Raw genomic sequence first — 8,336 nt, forward strand, 5'->3', positions numbered from 1 at the left:
GGCATCGAAAGGCCTTAGCCCAATTGAAACCTCTCACCACCATTGGTATTTTATCAATGATGGAGGATGCACAGACCACATGGCACCTGGCAGCCTTTTTGTGGGTTGAGGAGGCCCTTCCCCATGGTATTCCCCCGCTCAAGCATGTTTCACCTCCTCTATCCTCCCAAACCTGGCCCTTCACCCACCTCTCTGGGATCTGCCAGGCTGGCCCTGGAGAAACCCCCACTCACTTTTGAATCAAGCCTCCATAGCTCCTCTGCTTGCAATCCCAGCATTGACCACCACTCTCATTGGCCAGCAGCTCTCGGACGTGGGAATTGCTCCCAAAAGGGGCCAGAAGTCACACCCTGAGCCAATTAATGACCTGACAGCTGTAAAATGAGCTCAGTCAACCTGACCGTATGGAGGCAGGCTTGTCCCTGACTTTTAAGCTGGGGTGGGACTACCGCCTCATGTAAAATCCAGCCATTGAATTTCCATCACTTTCTAAGAAACACCTCCCATGCATTCAAAATTATAAAAGAAAGAAAGAGCTTGACTTGCATTTTATTAGCACCTCTCATATCCTCAGGATATTCCAAAGTTCTTCACAGCCAAATAAGCATTTTTGAAGTGCAGCCACTGCTGTAAAACTGTAAATCTTTGTCATAACGGTAGCGTTCCCATCTCTGTCACTCAGTGCTGTGTTCCAATCCCATTCTACTGGAGGCTGGAGCTCCAGTTCTGAATACCTGCAAGTTGGGTCCCCGGCCCTTTAAGTAACACGTGTACGGCCTTTCTTGCAGCTGAATCTTGATCTTTTGTGAGTGACATATGATTCATTTGGTAAATAGGCATCACTGGTTAGGCTGTGTGATGTCATGATGGTATTCAATTGCTTCAGGTGCTCACAGCGGGTGTCCACTCGATTACCTGTCCTGAGATAGTGCGGCATGTGGGGCACGCCAGAAGCAGCTGGTGGTGCAGTGAGCACCCCCAGGAGGACATTCAGCTTCAGTAGCACCACCTCCAGTGGCACTATTGATCCAAATTTTGCCCACAAAATGTTTAGTAAGATGTGGCCATGAACTAGGCACATGTTGTTCCTGTGAATGGGCACAGGTCCATTTAGAAGGAAGAGGCTTATGTGCTATTGCAGGACTTAAAAGTCCTGCAGCAGCTAAACAGCACAGTGTTCAGTGACTGAAACTCACCTGTCTGTGCAAAGCTGACTTGCTATTGTTGGCTTAACTTGCCTCTGGTTGCCTGCAAGTTGGCACTGTTATTTCTGCTTTCCCCTTGGAACTGCATGGCCCTTGATGTCATTTTGTTTTACTGGAATGCTAGTGCCTTTTTCAGTGTTAGGTCCACTGGAAAAAAAAGAAAAGTGAATGAGCTGAAAAAGAAAAATTATTGTTAGTGCAAGGAGGCTAAAATTTCCATGGCTCCACCAAAAGTCAAAGAGTTAAAAGTCAAATTTGAAGAAAAAAATTGAAAAATAAAGTGCATTCATATAAATATGATTTCCTTCCTTCCCTCATTATAATTACTCATGTTACTAAATAACAGAGACATTACATTTCAACTTCTGTGGTGATACACATGGGCCAGGATTTTACGGCCCCGCCGCAGCGAGTCTCCCCCCAGTGGATGCAACGAGCCATTTAAATCTCCATTCAGTTCAGCGGGACCGTAATGTCCCACCGGGTGGGAGGGGCTGTAAAATCCTGGCCATGGAGTATATGCAGTCTTGATATCCAGATACTTTTTTAAAAATCTGTTAATGTTATCTATAAGCTTACAAAGCATTTGAGTCCAGTATCGTAACTAATAATCTAAAGGGTAATAATATAAGTTAGCTAGTAAATTAAATACATTTTTATTTGAAATCCTGTGTTTAAAGGGTAATATGTAAGTGAAATATTCAGCAGATGAGTAGCAAAAATCCATGATTGAATCACAAATAAATCAGTAAAAATAATTTTACTGATACTGGTTTTATTTTTGCTATTATACAGAAATTGCACAAAACAATTACATTCCGAATTACAACATTGGATTCTCCAGCACAAGTACAACTTTTTACTTTTAGAGACTGGGTTTGGCATCAAATCTGCTTTTGACAGGTGGGATGAAAATGCTCTTTACAGAGTGGAAGTGGGCCTATTGAACAATAAATGTTGGATATGATTGTTTTCCTGGCACTACTTGATACCATATTTGGGAACCACTGCAACAAGACATTAAACCCACTTGGCAGACACACAGTCTACACAAAGCATTAAAACCCAGTGTGCCACACAGAGCGCTTCCTCCAACTGCTACCATAGCAGCACGAAAACATTCAACGAACACACAACGTGCCACCAGGAAAACAGCAGAGAATTAGAAAAGTAACATTAACAACAGAGAAAAAAATCTACCGTAACAAATCAAAAAATCGAGACGCAAGTTAAATACAGAGGTGATAAAGGCTATCCCTTCACCACCAATGAAAATATTAGAATAAATGCTGTTGTTACATTGGAGAAGGATAGCTAATATTGAGTAATAGAATGTTAAATCTCAACAAGATGAGAAAGGGAGTGAGGGGCAAGGAGAACTCTGGGACAAGAGGAGTAGAGGGGGCAACAGACAAGGCAAAGGTATGAAAAGAATACAGTGATTAAAGAGTTTTAGGAGCATGGAGAGAGGGAGAGGTGAGCACAAGTCTGGTATTAGAGGAACAGAGGAAGGGAATGATGAGAACATGTTAACGGACTTCAGGTCACATCATGCTGGTGCAAATCGTGCCCACTGAGCAGCTTGGAGATGCAAATCCCGGAAGTCAAAATTTATTGCCTCAAACACAATCTGACCTGCTGACAATACTTCTGATTTTTGCATACTCATTTCCCTGCACCCATACCATTACCTCTGGTGTCGCCCCAGGCTCGACCCTTGGCCCCCTCTATTTCTCATTTACATGCTTCGCCTTGGCAACATCATCTGAATACACAGCGTCAGGCTCCATATGTACACTGGCAGCACTCAGTTCTACCTCACCACCACATCTCTCAACCCCTCCACTATTTCAATTGTCAGACTGCTTGTTTGACATCCTGTACTCCAATTAAATATCAGGAAGACCGAAATCATTGTTTTCAGACCCCTCCACAAGCTCCATTCCCTCAGCACCAAAGGCAATTGTCTTTTCCCTGTCAATTGTCTGATGTTAACCAAACTTTTCATAACCTTGACATCATATTTGACTCTGAGATGGGCATCTGAGCACAAATTTGTGCCAGCACCAAGGCCATATATTTTTACTTCTAGAACATCACAAAACTCCACCCTTCCTTCACCTGCTGTTGAAACTCTCATCCACGCCTTGTTACCTCTTGACCTGACTGTTCCAAGGCACTCCTGGCTGGTCTCACATCGTCCGCCCTCCATAAACTTAAGCTTATCTAAGTGCAGTCCATTTCCTAACACATACCAAATCCAATTCACCCGTCACCACTGTGCTCACTTAACTGCATTAGTTTAATGGTTAAGAAACACATTGGGTTTAAACTCCTCATCCTTGCTTTCAAAACTCACAAGAGCTCATCCCTTCCTATTTTGGGCATATCCTCCAGCCTGATAGCCCTTCAAAATACCTAGCTCCTCCAATTTTGACCTCTTGTGCATCCCTGATTTTAATCACACTACCATTAGTGGCCCTACCTTTAGCTACCAAGATCCTAAACTTAGAATCCCTAAATATTCCGATTTCAGTGGGCCGGATTCTACAGGGGTTGTGGTCCCCCTCCCCCTGGCTAAAAAGTCCATGAGGTGGTGGGGGGGTGCCCGCACCAGCATAAACACAGTTATCCTGGAGCCTTTAACAGCTGATTGGCTGTTATTAGATGGAAGGCGGGACTTCTGTCCCTCAGGGACAGGAAGACCAGGCTCAGAGAGCTATTAGCCAATCAGAGGGCAACAGATCTACTGGCAGCAGCACTGGGAGCAGTGGCCACTGGCAGTGCTGCACTCGGTGCTTGAGGAGGCATTCAGTACTGGATCAGGACTTGGTAACTGCCCCCTGCCTGCCACCAGCTCAGCACTGAAACCTGCCAGGCTGGGTGCTAGGCGTGGGCCTCTCTCACTGCTGGTTAATCATGGCAGCAGTGGCATTTATTGCCCACTTAAGGACTTCAATTGTCCTGTTGGCAGACAGGATGATCAATGTCACCCCTACCACTGATAAAATTGTAGTGGGGGCAGGGACAGGCTGGTAGGCCGAATGCTGGATATTTTGTGCCACACCATCTTCAAACCCGTTGGTGGGGAAGCTTAAAATCCAGCCCTCTTTGTTCCTTTCTTTAAAATCAACCTTTGACCAAACCTTTGGTCATCTTTTGTCCTAATATCTCTTTATCTGACTCAATGTTAAATTTTGCTTGGTAATGCTCCAGTGAAGAGTCTTGGGACATAGATAACGTTAAAGGTGCTAAATAAGTACAAGTTGTTGGTTGCATTCTAACCAGGTCATGAGAAGTGAGTACATTTGCTGATTCACCTTTTTCCTGTGATGTAACTGTGGCCCCCTCCCACACTGCCCACTGTATATCACTCTGTGCTGAATCTGCCATGGAGTGGCAATCACCATCGGATTGCCATGTTGCTCCCTTTCACTTATCCTAGACTGTGACTGCATATTTCTTGCCCACACGTCTGACCCGAGCCCGCTCAGAAATGTGAAGCGTACCTTCTCCTGGTGGTCGGGGAAGGGGGTTTGGGTGGGGGGCTCAGGGGTTGGGGGATAGTCAGGTGGTCAAGGGGGTGGGGAGGGGGAGTTGTTTGGTTGGGGGGTGGTTGGGTGGTGGGATTGGTCGAGTGGCCGGGGGTGGGGGTAGGGGGCATTTGGTGCGGGGGGTGTGTGGGGGCGGGGGGAGGTGTGGAGGGTCAGTACCATAGTTACCATGAGTTAGAAGTGGTTTTAATCCTTCTAACATTTCCTGGGCAACTATGGGGAGGCAGTGGTATAATGGTAACCTCACTGGTACAAGCAATCCTGAGACCCAAGCTAATGCACATGGAGACAGCATTTAAATCCCACCACCACAGCTGAATTTGAACTCAATTAATCAATCTGGAATTTGAAAATCCAGTCCCAGTGACTATTAATACCCTTTAGGGAAGGAGTCCTCACCTGGTCTGGTCTACATGTAACTCCAGATCCACAGCAATGTGGTTGATTCTTAACTGTCCTCTGAAGTGGCTTAGCAAGCCACTCAGTTCAAGAGCAATTAGGTTTGTGCAACAAATAGTGGCCTTGCCAGTGATGCCAACATGAAAGAGTAAGAAATACTGGTAAGAGAGTCAGAACCATCTGAAGCCTCTAATTTAAATTGGAATTTTGGAAGGTCCCAGGCGTAGGGCAATTGCCCATCAGAAACTGAAACTTTCAGGCAATTCCCATGCAGTCCTTGCATGTAGACTTCTGAGGGGTCCCGCAGCACATCTTCCAGGGTACATCTGGGGTATGGCCCTCCAAGGAATGGAAAATCTGGGCCTCTATCTTGAAAAACATATTCCACTGCATCATTCCACTGCATCCACTTACATTTCAGCAGCACCCATCCTTCACTTTCTATGCATTTCTAATGGGAGATGCATATCTCCCCATGTATCTATTTACTGCTGCCACTCACACCAATCTTATGAAATGTAATGTATTTGTCTCATCGTCATCCTTACCGAGCACACTGCATTCATCTGGTGAATATGTGACCTTCTTCACTCACTGCTCTGTTTTCTCACCCCTTCTAGGGATGCAGAGAAAGATTCCATGGAGTTAAATAGCACATCTGCATACCTCTCAGTCAGTGAGCAGGGAACTTGCAGATGGAACTTGCAGAACTAAATAGATCTGACAAACGTGCTGACTATTTCATCAATACAGAGCTATGAGAAGATTGAGTTTGGTGATTGTCAAGATCATTGCTTTGCCAAGACTAATTCATATCCTTTTCTTTTGTCATTCAAGGCTTTCATACTGACAGCAAGTGTCTCTGGAGGTGTAGGAGGAGACCCCTCAGGGGACTTCATTCCCTTTGACGATTCACTGCCATGCAAGTCATGCACCAGTGCAAGTCTTGCAGTTTGGTGAGTCCAGTTATAGAGTTATTTGGGTTTTCACCTGGTGATTTACAATTCACAGGTAAATGCTGGTAGCAAGGACAGCTGTGGATTGCTCGTGTTGAGAGGTGCAGTCCACTCCAAGCTCTGCTCTACTGTACACAGATGCTGATCCCTGGAACCGTCTTTGAGAAACATATTGCTAGATGTGAACAGCAGCTTTGTGAGGTGCTAATAGACATGCCACACATACACACCTCACAATAGCAGAAAGGATGGAGGAATCCAACTCAAACACTAGTGGACTGGTGGAGCAGGTCTGCCATGGAGAAAGTGGCTGCCTCTGTATGCTTCAAGCATGGCTCTCAATTGAGTCTGTGCAGGCCATGACCAAGGCCATGCACACTCTAGATGCCAACATGTCTGCCACCTTGACCAGGATGACAGGCACCTTATAACCTGTCACTGATCTCTACCAAGCAGCAAAATGGTAGGACTGATGTGCCATTGGTCCATGAAAGGGGATGTGGAATTGGGAACTCTACTCAAAGTGCTCACACATGTTGCCTTGTCTCCTGATGAACTAGTCAGCCCCTGCACATGTACAGATTCATCAGCCTTGGAGGAGCCCAGAGGGGCTGCAAAACCCAGAGGGCATAGGCCAAAGGCATCTCAGTAGTCAGGGTAGGGATCGGAGCTACATGCTTCTACCTCTGTTGAAGCTACAGGGATGCACCACGTAGAAGCAATAGGGAGCACAAGAAACTGTAATTCACCAAGAGTTTGCAATAACTAACTGAGCCTTTTTTGCTGTGAAGCCATCCCTGGCATTTCCACCCCTATTATCAATGGCACCATCTACCTGTGGGAAGCCAGCCAGAGAGGTGAATGCAAGTCCCTTCTCATTCTGGCTGTTGTCACCACAGGGAAAGTTTATGTAACTCCCATCCTGGCAAACAATCCACCCGTCACCTGCCTTACGTACAGCAGACTGCGAGGCCCTAATTATGTCTCCTGTTGTGCCCTGGAAGGAGCCAGTGGCAAATAAATTGAGGGTGATGATGATTTTCATAGTCACTGGTAATGCGTGGCTGCCAGGACCAGCAGGTCATCTTCTAGGAAGCTTCAGATGTCTGCAACCACCTGACGTGACAATTTCAGTCTGCAGAAGAACTTCTCTTCCAAGAGGTCATGGAAATGGAGCTTCTGCCTGTACAACCTCTTGTAGTTCCTCAGACCTCAGCTCCTCTATTGGTCTCCTCTCTCTTATGCACCTCTCCCCCTGCACTTACTGATCTCAACACTGCACATTGTCGCTGCCATGGATGGCGATTTTCTTCCTCTTTCTCTTTTAACCTAGTGTCATAAACATCCATGGTGCCTCCCATCCTGTTGTTTTCTCTTTGACCACCACCAAACTTCTCCATAATCTCTATGTTGGCAGAAGCTGAACAGTTGCCAGAGGGAGCTGATATAGCAGCTATAAGCACTCACGTTATTGAGGTTGTTCAATCTGAAATTTAAAGGACCCATGAACTGCACCTGAAACTCACCTCCCTTAAACTGGCGAGTTTCACAAATCCTGGGAAACCAATGCTAGAGGCATTAAAACCAAAGGAAAATTGCATTCCTTTCAAAAGCATTTTGCTTGTAATTATGAAGTTAATTGATGTTTTCATTGTCCACCTGCCTGTGCTAATGATTGGGCCAACTCCTGTGAGTCGCTAACTTGTGCACAGCCAAACACACCTCAGTTAAACTCAGAAGCTGGCGCATTGAAACCGTGTGCAGTTGTGCTTTATTTCTCTTTAATTTTAAGTATGCACCTCACCCCAACACAACCCAACTGTTCTTGCCTCTTAAAACTCCCTACTGTATGTCCCTGGAAGATTAATCGGGGAATGCTTTTTTCATTTTCTTATTATATTAAATGTATGTGGTAATGCATTAAATGACCTACAGTTTAAAAAGAAGGATTGAGCTCTTCACATCTGAACATGTTATCCAGTAGAAAAAAGTATTCTGTTTGTTAAAAAAGTCATTTGACAATCAGTATGCAAACTCTAAAAACGTAACCTATCAGATGACATTTACTAATGATTGTACTGTGACACAGGATGACCCTCTGATTTTGCTTGAGCTAATGAAACAGTTGTAGGAAATCATATTTTAATAAAGTCAGGCATGTGCACACATGCAAACACAGGCACATGGGCCCAAGGGTACACAGATACTAGCACATGGCCATA

This window comes from Cetorhinus maximus, chromosome 12 (assembly GCF_964194155.1).
Source record: "Cetorhinus maximus chromosome 12, sCetMax3.hap1.1, whole genome shotgun sequence".
NCBI classification, from domain to species: domain Eukaryota; kingdom Metazoa; phylum Chordata; class Chondrichthyes; order Lamniformes; family Cetorhinidae; genus Cetorhinus; species Cetorhinus maximus.